Source organism: Anabrus simplex, chromosome 1 (genome assembly GCF_040414725.1).
Source record: "Anabrus simplex isolate iqAnaSimp1 chromosome 1, ASM4041472v1, whole genome shotgun sequence".
In the NCBI taxonomy this organism is placed as follows: Eukaryota; Metazoa; Arthropoda; class Insecta; order Orthoptera; family Tettigoniidae; genus Anabrus; species Anabrus simplex.
The window spans coordinates 29,263,112-29,275,844 of record NC_090265.1 but is presented as its reverse complement, the minus strand read 5'-3'; the positions used below and the strand labels follow the sequence as shown (position 1 = coordinate 29,275,844).

The 12,733-nt window shown below is 38.7% G+C and overlaps 1 protein-coding gene across 1 annotated transcript in view; it reads right to left on the bottom strand.

Annotated features, from left to right (window-relative positions):
• LOC136860113 (probable sodium/potassium/calcium exchanger CG1090) overlaps positions 1-8,507 on the bottom strand; it is a 383,477-nt gene extending 374,970 nt beyond the window's left edge. The window contains exon 1 of the mRNA XM_067138736.2: positions 8,419-8,507. The gene's annotated coding sequence lies outside the window, so the exon portion shown is untranslated. The remainder of the gene's footprint in view (positions 1-8,418) is intronic.
• Positions 8,508-12,733: the final 4,226 nt, after the last annotated feature.

Genomic DNA, 12,733 nt, shown 5'->3' with positions numbered 1-12,733 from the left:
GTCCGATAATACTGCCTTGAGGAATTCCCCTCTTAATTATTACAGGGTCAGATAAAGCTTCACCTACTCTAATTCTCTGAGATCTATTTTCTAGAAATATAGCAAATATAGTCACTCTTTTGTCTAGTCCAATTGCACTCATTTTTCCCAGTAGTCTCCCATGATCCACCCTATTAAATGCTTTAGACAGGTCAATCGCGATACAGTCCATTTGACCTCCAGAATCCAAGATATCTGATATATCTTGCTGGAATCCTACAAGTTGAGCTTCAGTGGAATAATTTTTCCTAAAACCGAATTGCCTTCTATCGAACCAGTTATTAATTTCACAAACATGTCTAATATAATCAGAAAGAATGCCTTCCCAAAGCTTACATACAATGCATGTCAAACTTACTGGCCTGTAATTTTCAGCTTTATGTCTATCACGCTTTCCTTTATACACAGGGGCTACTATAGTAACTCTCCATTCATCTGGTATAGCTCCTCCGACCAAATAATAATCAAATAAGTACTTCAGATATGGTACTATATCCCAACCCATTGTCTTTAGTATATCCCTAGAAATCTGATCAATTCCAGCCGCTTTTCTAGTTTTCAACTTTTGTAACTTATTGTAAATGTCATTGTTATCATATGTAAATTTTAATACTATAATCTAGGCTATAAATATTTTATTAATGTTGAGTGAAATGGTAGTTTAGGGGAAGGCCTAAAATGTAATTCTCAAATATTTACGTTATTAGTGGTCCTATCCTCTGCGAACCATGTGACTTTGCCGCGATGGGGAGTCTTGCGTGTCCCAATGATGCAGATAGCCGAGCCGCAGGTGCAACCATATCGGATGGGTATCTGTTGAGAGACCAGACTAACGAATGGTTCATCGAAAGGGGGGTAACAGCCTTTCGGTAGTTGCAAGGGCGGCAGTCTAGATGATTGACTGATACGGCCTTGTAATAATACTCAACATGGCTTAGCTGTGTTGATACTGCTACACGGCTGAAAGCAATGGGAAACTACCGCCGTAACTAACTCCCGAGGACATGCAGCTCTCTCTGTATTAATGATGTACTGATGATGGCTTCCTCCCGGGTAAAATATTCCGGAGGTAAACTAGTCCCCCATTCGGATCTCCGGGTGGGGACTACACGAGAGGAGGCGATCATCAGGAAGATGGATACTGACATTCTGCGAGTCGGAGCGTGGAATGTTAGAAGTTTGAATCGTTGTGGTGAGTTAGAGAATCTGAAAAGGGAGATGGATAGGCTAAAGTTAGATGTAGTTGGTATAAGTGAAGTACGTTGGCAGGAAGAACAAGATTTTTGGTCAGGCGACTACCGAATTATCAACACAAAATCAAACAGGGGAAATGCAGGAGTTGGTTTAATAATGAATAAGAAAATAGGGCAGCGGGTAAGCTACTACCAGCTACGACCAGCATAGTGAAAGAATTATTGTCGTCAAGATAGACACCAAACCAATGCCCACCACAATAGTGCAGGTCTATATGCCTACTAGTTCAGCGGATGATGAAGAAATCGAAAGAATATATGAGGAGATAGAAGATTTAATACAATATGTAAAAGGTGACGAGAATCTAATTGTGATGGGAGAATGGAATGCAGTGGTAGGCCAAGGAAGAGAAGGTAGTACAGAAGGAGAATTTGGATTGGGACAAAGGAACGAAAGAGGAAGTCGGCTGGTTGAATTCTGCACTGATCATAATTTAGTCCTTGCCAATACTTGGTTCAAACACCACAAACGACGGCTGTATACGTGGACGAGACCTGGAGACACTGGAAGGTATCAAATAGACTTCATTATGATTAGGCAGAGATTCAGAAACCAGGTGTTGGATTGCAAAACTTTTCCAGGAGCAGACGTGGACTCTGACCACAACTTGTTGGTCATGAAATGCCATCTGAAGTTGAAGAAATTGAAAAAAGGAAAGAATGCAAAAAGATGGGATCTAGACAAGTTGAAAGAAAAGAGTGTGAGGGATTGCTTCAAGGAACATGTTGCACAAGGACTATATGAAAAGGCTGAAGGAAACACTATAGAGGAAGAGTGGAGAGTCATGAAAAATGAAGTCAGTAGGGCTGCTGAAGAAATGTTAGGAAGGAAGAAAAGATCAACTAAGAATCAGTGGATAACTCAGGAGATACTAGACCTGATTGATGAACGACGAAAATACAAGAATGCTAGAAATGAAGAGGGCAGAATAGAATACAGACGATTAAAGAATGAAGTAGATAGAAAGTGCAAGGTAGCTAAGGAAGGAAAGGTAGATGCTGCATACAGGAAAATCAAGGAAACCTTTGGAGAAAGGAAATCTAGGTGTATGAATATTAAGAGCTCAGATGGAAAGCCACTTCTAGGGAAAGAAGACAAAGCAGAAAGATGGCAGGAGCATATCCAACAGTTGTATGAAGGTAAAGATGTAGATAATTTGGTTCTGGAACATGAAGAGGCTGTTAATGCTGATGAAGTGGGAGACCCAATTTTGAGGTCAGAATTTGACAGAGCTGTGAGTGACCTCAATAGGAACAAGGCACCTGGAATTGATGACATTCCCTCTGAATTACTGACTGCCTTAGGAGAAACCGGTATGGCAAGGTTATTTCATTTAGTGTGTAAGATGTATGAGATAGGAGAAGTCCCATCCGATTTTCGGCAGAATGTTGTTATACCTATTCCCAAGAAAGCCGGTGCTGACAGGTGTGAAAACTACCGCACCATTAGTTTAGTATAGCATGCCTGCAAAATTTTAACACGTATTATTTACAGAAGAATGGAAAAACAAGTTGAAGCTGAGTTGGGAGAAGATCAATTTGGCTTCAGAAGAAATGTAGGAATACGTGAAGCAATCCTGACTTTACGTCTGATCTTAGAGGATCGAATCAAGAAGGACAAGCCCACGTACATGGCATTCGTAGATCTAGAAAAGGCATTCGATAATGTTGATTGGACCAAGCTATTTATGATTCTGAAGACGATAGGGATCAGATACCGAGAACGAAGAATTATCTACAATCTGTATAAAAATCAGACTGCAGTGATAAGAATCGAGGGCTTTGAAAAAGAAGCAGCAATCCAGAAAGGAGTGAGGCAAGGCTGCACTTTGTCCCCTCTCCTTTTCAATGTTTACATAGAACAGGCAGTAAATGAAATCAAAGAAAAATTTGGAAAGGGAATCACAGTCCAAGGAGAGGAAATCAAAACCTTCAGATTTTCCGATGATATTGTTATTTTATCTGAGACTGCAGAAGATCTCGAGAAGTTGCTGAATGGTATGGATGAAGTATTGGGTAAGGAGTACAAGATGAAAATAAATAAGTCCAAAACAAAAGTAATGGAGTGCAGTCGAACGAAGGCAGGTGATGCAGGAAATATTAGATTAGGAAATGAAGTCTTAAAGGAAGTAGATGAATATTGTTACTTGGGTAGTAAAATTACTAACGATGGCAGAAGTAAGGAGGACATAAAATGCAGACTAGCACAAGCAAGGAAGAGCTTCCTTAAGAAAAGAAATTTGCTCACTTCAAACATTGATATCGGAATTAGAAAGATGTTTCTGAAGACTTTCGTGTGGAGCGTAGCATTGTATGGAAGTGAAACATGGACGATAACTAGCTCAGAAAGAAAGAGAATAGAAGCTTTTGAAATGTGGTGTAGCAGAAGAATGCTGAAGGTGAGATGGATAGATCGAATCACGAATGAAGAGATACTAAATCGAATTGGTGAGAGGAGATCGATTTGGCTAAATTTGACGAGAAGAAGAGATAGAATGATAGGACACATCTTAAGACACCCAGGACTTGTTCAGTTGGTTTTTGAAGGAAGTGTAGGTGGTAAGAACGGTAGGGGTAGACCAAGGTATGAATATGACAAGCAGATTAGAGCAGATGTAGGATGCAATAGTTACGTAGAAATGAAAAGGTTAGCACAGGATGTGGCATGGAGAGCTGCATCAAACCAGCCTATGGACTGATGACTCAAACAACAACAACAACAACAACGTCGATAAGTACTCTATACTAAAGTTATATATATTTCCGATCATGTTTGTCTTATATTTTTTTTACCATACCAGCTACGATAACAGAGATATTCATGAATTTCGATTTTTGCTGCTAAGTTCATATCAACGCCGAACCATGAGAAAATGGGTGAGCAGAATTTAATGAAAATCTGTACGTAAGATCTGTGAATAAGGTACTACTGTCTAGGCTGTAAATAATTTTTATTCATGCTTTATGAAATGGTATTTTAGAGGAAGGTGCGCGAATCATGAACGAAGGAAGGACTGCCTTGACATTAGATGCTCTAATATCCCAGAGTTGGAATAAACCTAAAATAAAACTAAATATCGAAAGCTCATAAAACTGATCGACTAACATTATATTGACCGTCATCGTGTTGTGATTTGTTTCTTCTGCTACCACTCATCTCCGATAGATGGGATTACTGCTGCGTCCCGAATAAAACAACATGCCGGAATATTGGCGGAAAGTAGCTATGGCGTTAGATAACTTTGCGCATGCTGTATGATTGTACTACAAGAGCGCTACTGAAAGTAACGCGTGCTTGCCTCGCATAGCTATAGCTACCGCCAACATACCGGTACGCGCGCACAAACACTTGATAACAATATCAGCTGCGCGAAACTGAAATTTTAAAATGCCTTACCTTCAGCTTCAAGGCTACTTTACACAGTTATATACATTTGGAAGGGATATCCGTTGCACCCTGTATCATTACACATAACAGTAATTTAACGACGCTATTCATAAACAGATAATCTAAACCTCAACGTGTGGTCAACACTGCTCTATGGACTGTCACAGCTTCCTCCATGAACAGATTAGAGGCCTTTGAAATGTGGTTACACAGGAAAATGCTCAGAATACCCTGGACAGATGAAGTATTAAGGAGCGTGAGCGGGCAGACATCATCAAAGCCAGGAAAAGAGCTTATTTAGGACATGAGGGTATTTAGGGGTTGTAGTAAGGATGTAAAGGAGAGAGCATATTTGTCTCTGGTGAGACCTCCAACTAGAGTATGGTTCCAGTGTACGGGACCCTCACCAGGATTACTTGATTCAAGAACTGGAAAGATCAAAAGAAAAGCAGCTCGATTTGTTCTGGGCGATTTCCGACAAAAGAGTAGCGTTACAAAAATGTTGCAAAGTTTGGGCTGGGAAGACTTGGGAGAAAGGAGACGAGCTGCTCGATTAAGTGGTATGTTCCGAGCTGTCAGTGGAGAGATGGCGTGGGAGGACATCAGTAGACGAATAAGTTTGGGTGGTGTCTTTAAAAGTAGGAAAGATCACAATGTGAAGATAAAGTTGGAATTCTAGAGGACAAATTGGGGCAAATATTCGTTTATAGGAAGGGGAGTTAGGGATTGGAATAACTTACCAAGGGAGATGTTCAATAAATTTCCAATTTCTTTGCAATCATTTAAGAAGCTAGGAAAACAACAGATAGGGAATCTGCCACCTGGGCGACTGCCCTAAATGCAGATCAGTAGTGATTGATTGATTGATTGATTGATTGATTGATTGATTGATTGATTGATTGATTGATTGATTGATTGATTGATTGATTGATTGATTGATTGATTGATTGATTGATTGATTGATTGATTGATTGATTGATTGATTGATTGATTTGTATTAATAAGGGTCTAAGAAAGAAACATGAAGAAAATCGTTGTTCAGTCTGTGGAGAATCGATGGCAGAGGCTCATCCATTGACAGCATGTAAAGGGACTGGTTCATTTAGGGTTAAATATCTGGGCAGTGAATATAAAGTAAAAATAGAAAGAATTCCATACAACTGTAAAGTGATTAAATAAGGAGTGAATTGCACCGGGAAGAAGAGCAGATTTTGTCTGTATTCTAACAAAATATGTTTCAAAATGAAAGTATAGAAAGTAAAATAGGCATTAACTACTGTAGGATAGGATACATGCTTGTCCTAGAATATATAACATTATACAACGTCTAGGACAAAAGAAAATAATAATAATAATAATAATAATAATAATAATAATAATAATAATAATAATAATAATAATAATAATAATAATAATAATAATTAGTAGAAGAGGTTATGAAAATTCACAGCCTGTTTCCAGTCATTTGATCGAGTCAGGGATGGAATTAATTAAGGCCCCATCTAGCGGCGAGGATAGTAACTGTACCGGCTGCCGATGGCTGCCGCACTCCTCTGGAGTAATGATGAATGGCTGACAGATGAAATGAAATTATATTAGAGAGTGTTGCTGGAATGAAATATGACATGGAAAACCGGAGTACCCGGAGAAAAACCTGTCACGCTTCCGCTTTGTCCAGTACAAATCTCACATGGAGTGACCGGAATTCGAACCACGGAACCCAGCAGTGAGAGACCGGCACACTGCCGCCTGAGCCACAGAGGCTCTTAGATGAGGTTATATTAGCTTAAAGTATAATTTAATTCAGTAAGAGATAAAAATATTTGTAACAAGGTAAATCAAATGCACGTGCAAATCGAAATTAAACACACTTTCAAATTAATATTTTCCTTCTTGTTTGTTTTTATTCTGGTTTTCCGTGGTTCCCCATTTTCATATGAGACAAATGCTGGGGCTGTACCTTAATTAAGGCCATGATCACTTCCTTCCCACTCCTAGCCCTTTCCTATGCCATCGTCGCCGTAAGACCTATCTACGCCGGTGCGACGTAAAACACAAAAGATATTGTAAATTGCTTTCATTCAATCCACAAAATGATTTATATGGGAAACGTATTAATTATATTGTTTTTACGGCATTAATTTAGACATTTCAGGTAACATCTCATTTTTAATGTTGTGTATCACGGTCTTAAAATCTTCGCCCAACAAATCAATAAGGCCCTCGTTACATAAAACACATCCTCTTCGGCAACCATGGTAACTGTCAGTTGGAGAGCTCGGCATAGCAGTATCTGGGATTACGCATTCCGGGGATTTCTCTCGTTCCCTCAGTCGCTAGAAGATGTGCGAACATTTATGTTCTCAAAACGATTAAATATGGCTTTGCTCGTGAGAGAATGCACAGCTGCTTCCTCCGACATGCAATAACCAAGAGAGCGAAGCGAATTACAAGTGCGATGAGAAACACCACTCCAACTTTCAGTATTCAAACTTCATTGTATCTGCCAGAGTATTTCAATAAATTTCTTCTTAAAAGATGATGCATCATGAACATCCATAATATATACACGTAATTTCCTACGATCACATCCATTTACTGAATTCGAAAAATACATCATTACACTTGATAAATGCAGGTCTCTGCCAGCTAAGCCTGCGGGATCCTAATATAAATGTCCTAACTGAAAAATGTGTTTGGAGTTTCGAAATTGAATTACATTTTTGTTGCCATCGTTTCTTTTTGCACAAAATCGCCAACACTTTCACTTATCATATTGAACGTTGTTTGATAACCCGGAAATAAAGCTACTACCATATTGAATTTGACAACTTCATTATTCGCATAAGTAAATTAATTGCAGTTTGCAGCTAAACTTTATACAGATATTGGGTACTAGCTATTTGGTTTACGTCGCGCCGACACAGTTAGGTCTTATGGCGACGATGGGATAGGAAGGGCCTAGGAATTGGAAGGAAGCGGCCGTGGCCTTAATTTAGGTACAGTCCCGGCGTTTGCCTGGTGTGAAAATGGGAAACCACGGAAAACCATCTTCAGGGCTGCCGAACCCACTATCTCCTGATTACTGGATACTGGCCGCACTTAAGCGACTGCAGCTATCGAGCTCGGTGGGTACTAGCTACTCTTCAATAAAAATGAATACTTAATGGAGCAGAATGCAAAAATTTCTATGTCAAAACCTTCAAGTTTACAGGAGACATGATACAGTCTAGTTTGACGGAGGAGTTAGGAATAGAATCTTGTACGGGAAATTATTGAGAGAGAAACTGACCAAGAATGGTTGTGAAACAGACTGAAATGTTTCTTTCGTTGTTGAAAAATATCAAAAACTGACATAGGAGGTTTCCATTCTGCACCATCGATTTGATGCAATAATGCGCCCTAAGCTTGTCGGTTTTTAACGCCAAATATTACCCCAGTTTGTTCTCGATTTGGGGTGATGATTCCAGGATGTGACTGTATTTTATATACAGGTACGTTTATTCTATTTTGTAGTGACTTTTCTTTTTTTTCAGAAATGACCGCACAAATTGGGGTTCGTCCTGCTTTTTTTACACTGGCTGTTACGGGCAGCTGTCATACGAACAGAGCAGTCACGTCACATACCTTACATTCAGCTTCACCGGCGCGTGAACCGTCATTCAGAACTAGAGTTTACAGTACTTACCCATATCGGTGAGTGAACTTAATCCATACTAAGAGCAGAATGAAAGTTACCTGGGAATGGGGTGTAATTGTGCCGAAAGCGAGATCAGACACACATCCACACTTCACTATTACTACGAGACTGAGTGGCGTTCGCTGCAGTAGCACCGCCTACTCCTCGTTCCGCCTGTGAAGCTGAGTCAGCTCAATACACCGATACTTAGTCCGGAAACGAAGTCCCGACCGACTGTCGCGGCCTCAGTTACAATGAACACTACCAACCCCGGCGCGAATGAATACACAATCCCTTCCATAAACTCGGCTACGGCGCACGCGTCGAAAGTAAAACGTTTTATCAAAGCGCCGTAACGTCGCCCAGTGCGGGTATGTAATGAGAATGGCAGTTTACGAGAGCAGTTATGCAAATGTTGTCTACGTACATCTGCTGTGAAAAAATATATCATAACATCTTCTTGACGCAAATAGCAATGGGCATCGATTTTATATCAACCTGCTGATGAACACGTTCAAATATGGCAGTTGTGATTGTTTTAAGCATACGAAACAGTAACCGATGAAAATATATTACATCAGATTTTTTTTGCCTGGCAAGCGTTCTCTTTCATCTAATCAGAAAATTCAAGATTTTTACATATAAAATTTGCAAGTACGAAATTCCAAGAAATAATAATAATAATAATAATAACAACAATAATAATTAATTATAATAATATTAATAATATTATTATATTAATAATTATTATATAATTATATAATTATAATAATATATAATTATATTATTATAATTATAATAATATTATTAATATTATTAATTAATAATTATTATTAAACTTAATTTAATTATTTAATTAATAATTTTATTATTTATTTATTTATTTATTTATTTATTTATTTATTTATTTATTTATTTATTTATTTATTTATTTATTTATTTATTTATTTATTTATTTATTTATTTATTTATTCTTTCTTTCTTTCTTTCGTTTTGGCCAACTGTGGATCACGTTAATTCGATTTCAGCTGCTTCTGGGCTTAGATCTGCGCCCAGTAATCCTTCAATCTTTCACTCTGCAACCTCCTTCTCTCTCCCGTCCATGGTGTTTAGGTCCGCAAACTAACTTTTTCTTGGAAAATCTTTGTGTTCTTTATTTTCGATTTGTAAGTTTCCCTGTTGCTTATTTCCGATCCTTGTATTGCTATTTCTGTCAGGTCCTTCCTCACTTCCTGATGCCAGCGTACCACAGTTTTCCTGGTCTCAAACTATCTGGTTGGTCAGTCTTCCCGGGGTCCATTCTGTAGATGTGCCCAAAGAACATGGCTCTCCTCTTTTGGATGGTGTCTGAGATCTTGTCTATCTTGCGGTACAGTTCTTGGTTTGCTTTCTTTCTGTATGATCCATCCTCTGTTCTTTGGGCTTAGAATTTTTCGCTCCACCAGTTCTAACTTCTTGACTAATCCTTCCTTTATCAGGTTCAAGCATTCAATTGCATATAAGGCTTCTGGACGGATCACTGTTTGGTAATGTCTGAGTTTTGCATTGATTTAGATCTTCTTGTTATAGGTGTTCATACTTAGTTTGTATGCCAAGTTCATTTTGTTGATTCTCGATATCAGTGCCTCCTTCTGTGACAGGTTGTTATCTATCCACTCTCCCAGATATTTAAATTTCTCTATTTATTTATTTATTTATTTATTTATTTATTTATTATGCACACGCGGGGAGCTCCTTAGAAACACGCGGCACCACCTGATCAAATCCTTCATTGCCGCAGAACTGAGAAAGAAGGGATTCAGTGTACATGAGGAGGTACACGGACTGGCCGTAAATGGTAGTTCGCAAAGAATTGACATCATAGCCTTTAAAGACAACAGCTCTCAAGGATTCATATTAGATCCGACGGTCAGGTTCGAGCACCATAGCGGTCAGCCAGAGGAGGTTAATCTAGAAAAGATTAACAAATACAAACCCACTATCCCTTACTACAAATCTAAATACCACCTTCAGGAAATTGAAATAATAGTGATAATGGTTGGAGCTCGCGGTACCATACCTCGTCACTTCGTCGCCACATGGAAGCGCTTCCAACTCCCAATGGAGCTCATCCCGGAAATCGCGACCCTCGTCCTCCGAGCCTCCATCAAGATCATGAGGCACCACCTCTACAGCTAATTTTGAATTTTCTTTTATTAATACATATGTACATAAAATTGATATGTTTTACCTTGTTCTTAGCGGCAGCCTGTAAATACAGGAGGTCTTTCCAAAATAAATGGAAATTATATATAATAGTTTGAACCTTGTTGTGCATGAGTATATTAGGGTTATAGTTTCGATCAATTAATTATTGGTCCTTGACACAAAATGAAGAAACTAATTTATATAAGATGTGCTGAAAGATCATAAGGAACTGTTTGTAGCAGCAGGATTTCCTAAACAGATGGCATAACGGCTTTGAGAGTTCCACATTACAATTGTTTAGATGACACTCAAGATCGAATCTTGTCCTTCCAAACATGGCACAGTCGAACAGTAAATGGCCCACTGCTAGAGAAAATCCACAAAAGCACAAATAATCGCCTGCAATGTTAAAGCGTTCAAAGTAGCACTTTCACTTTCCATGGCCAGACAGAAACTGAGTGGGAATGAATTCGGGCACTAATGTTTTGCACTGGAGTTAGCTATAGGCTATATATGTCGGAGAAAAATTTTATCTCGTGACTTACCCTTTTGCACTTGATGACCAGAGGTCGTTGCACTGTTTTATTTAGATACGTTCTGGTTTGGGCTTTTGCATAGCTTGGGGGTGATTTGTTGAAGGTAACTAATAATAATAATAATAATAATAATAATAATAATAATAATAATAATAATAATAAAGCGGCACATGTAATAAGGGTATGTAGCGAAACAAACTCATTTAGGATCACCTGAGTAATGATTTCAAAACAAAAATATAGAAAGAGAGGATGTTATACAATTATAAAATTATTAAACAAAGAATTGATCACAATGGGTACAAATTTTGTTAACTTAAAAAATGGCAATTTAGAAACAGCTATAAGCTTTAATGCTTAATGTATTAATATAGATAAGTCCGACTCTTGGCTGAATGGTCAGCGTTGAGGCTTTCCGTTCTGAGGGTCCGAGGTTCAATTCCCGGCCGCATCGGACAACACACCACACTACGAACCACTACAGAAACAAGCAATAGCGATTATATCCTCCCACATAGGGTTGGCATCAGGAAGGGCATTCAGCCGCAAAACAGGGACAAATCAACATGTGCTACGAAGTTCACACCCGCGACCCCACACCTGTGGAAAAGCGGTAGTAGAAGAAGAATTTGAAAACGACAATTTATAGAATAGCTGTAAATAGTTAGTGCTTAATGTAGTACTAGATAAATTAATTACGATAAGGAAAATCATACATGTCTGAAAAAAAACTGTTTGGATTAAAACAAATTATGACTCTGTTCCCAGTTTCAGGTGTTTTTGAACTAGGGGATGGGAGTATTCTATAATAATAATAATAATAATAATAATAATAATAATAATAATAATAATAATAATAATAATAATAATAATAATAAACTCGTATCAAATTATTGCAAAGGCCTTTTAAACTGTGGCTGCCCGAAAGAGCAATTTACCTTTGAAAAACCCACAACAAATCCACACTCAGCACCCGCTACATTACAACAAGTCAAATAAATAATCAGATAACTAAAATATAACAAAGCACCAGGAGAAGATGGAATAATTTCCGAAAGTTGAAAATAGTTGGTGAGAAACTGGCACAGATTATTCAAGCAATTTTTCCCGACACCTGGCATACTGAGGAAATTCCTGAGGAATGGAAAAGTGCTTTCATTCGCTAACTTCACAAGAAAGGGGACGAATATAGACAATATTATAACTACAGAGGAATTTTCCTCCTCTCAGACATCTATAAAATAACATCGTCGCCATAAGACGTAATTGCGTCGATGCGACGTAAAGCAAATAGCAAAAAAGTCATCTACACTGACTGACAGAGCAAATGCAACACCAAGAAGGAGTGGTCAGAACTTTATGCCAATTGCAGGGTAGACTGACGTCACTGAGGTATGCTCATGATGTGAAATGCGCCGCTGTGCTGCGCACGTAGCGAACGATAAATGGGACACGGCGTTGGCGAATGGCCCACTTCGTACCGTGATTTCTCAGCCGACAGTCATTGTAGAACGTGTTGTCGTGTGCCACAGGACACGTGTATAGCTAAGAATGCCAGGCCGCCGTTAACGGAGGCATTTCCAGCAGACAGACGACTTTACGAGGGGCATGGTGATCGGGCTGAGAAGGGCAGGTTGGTCGCTTCGTCAAA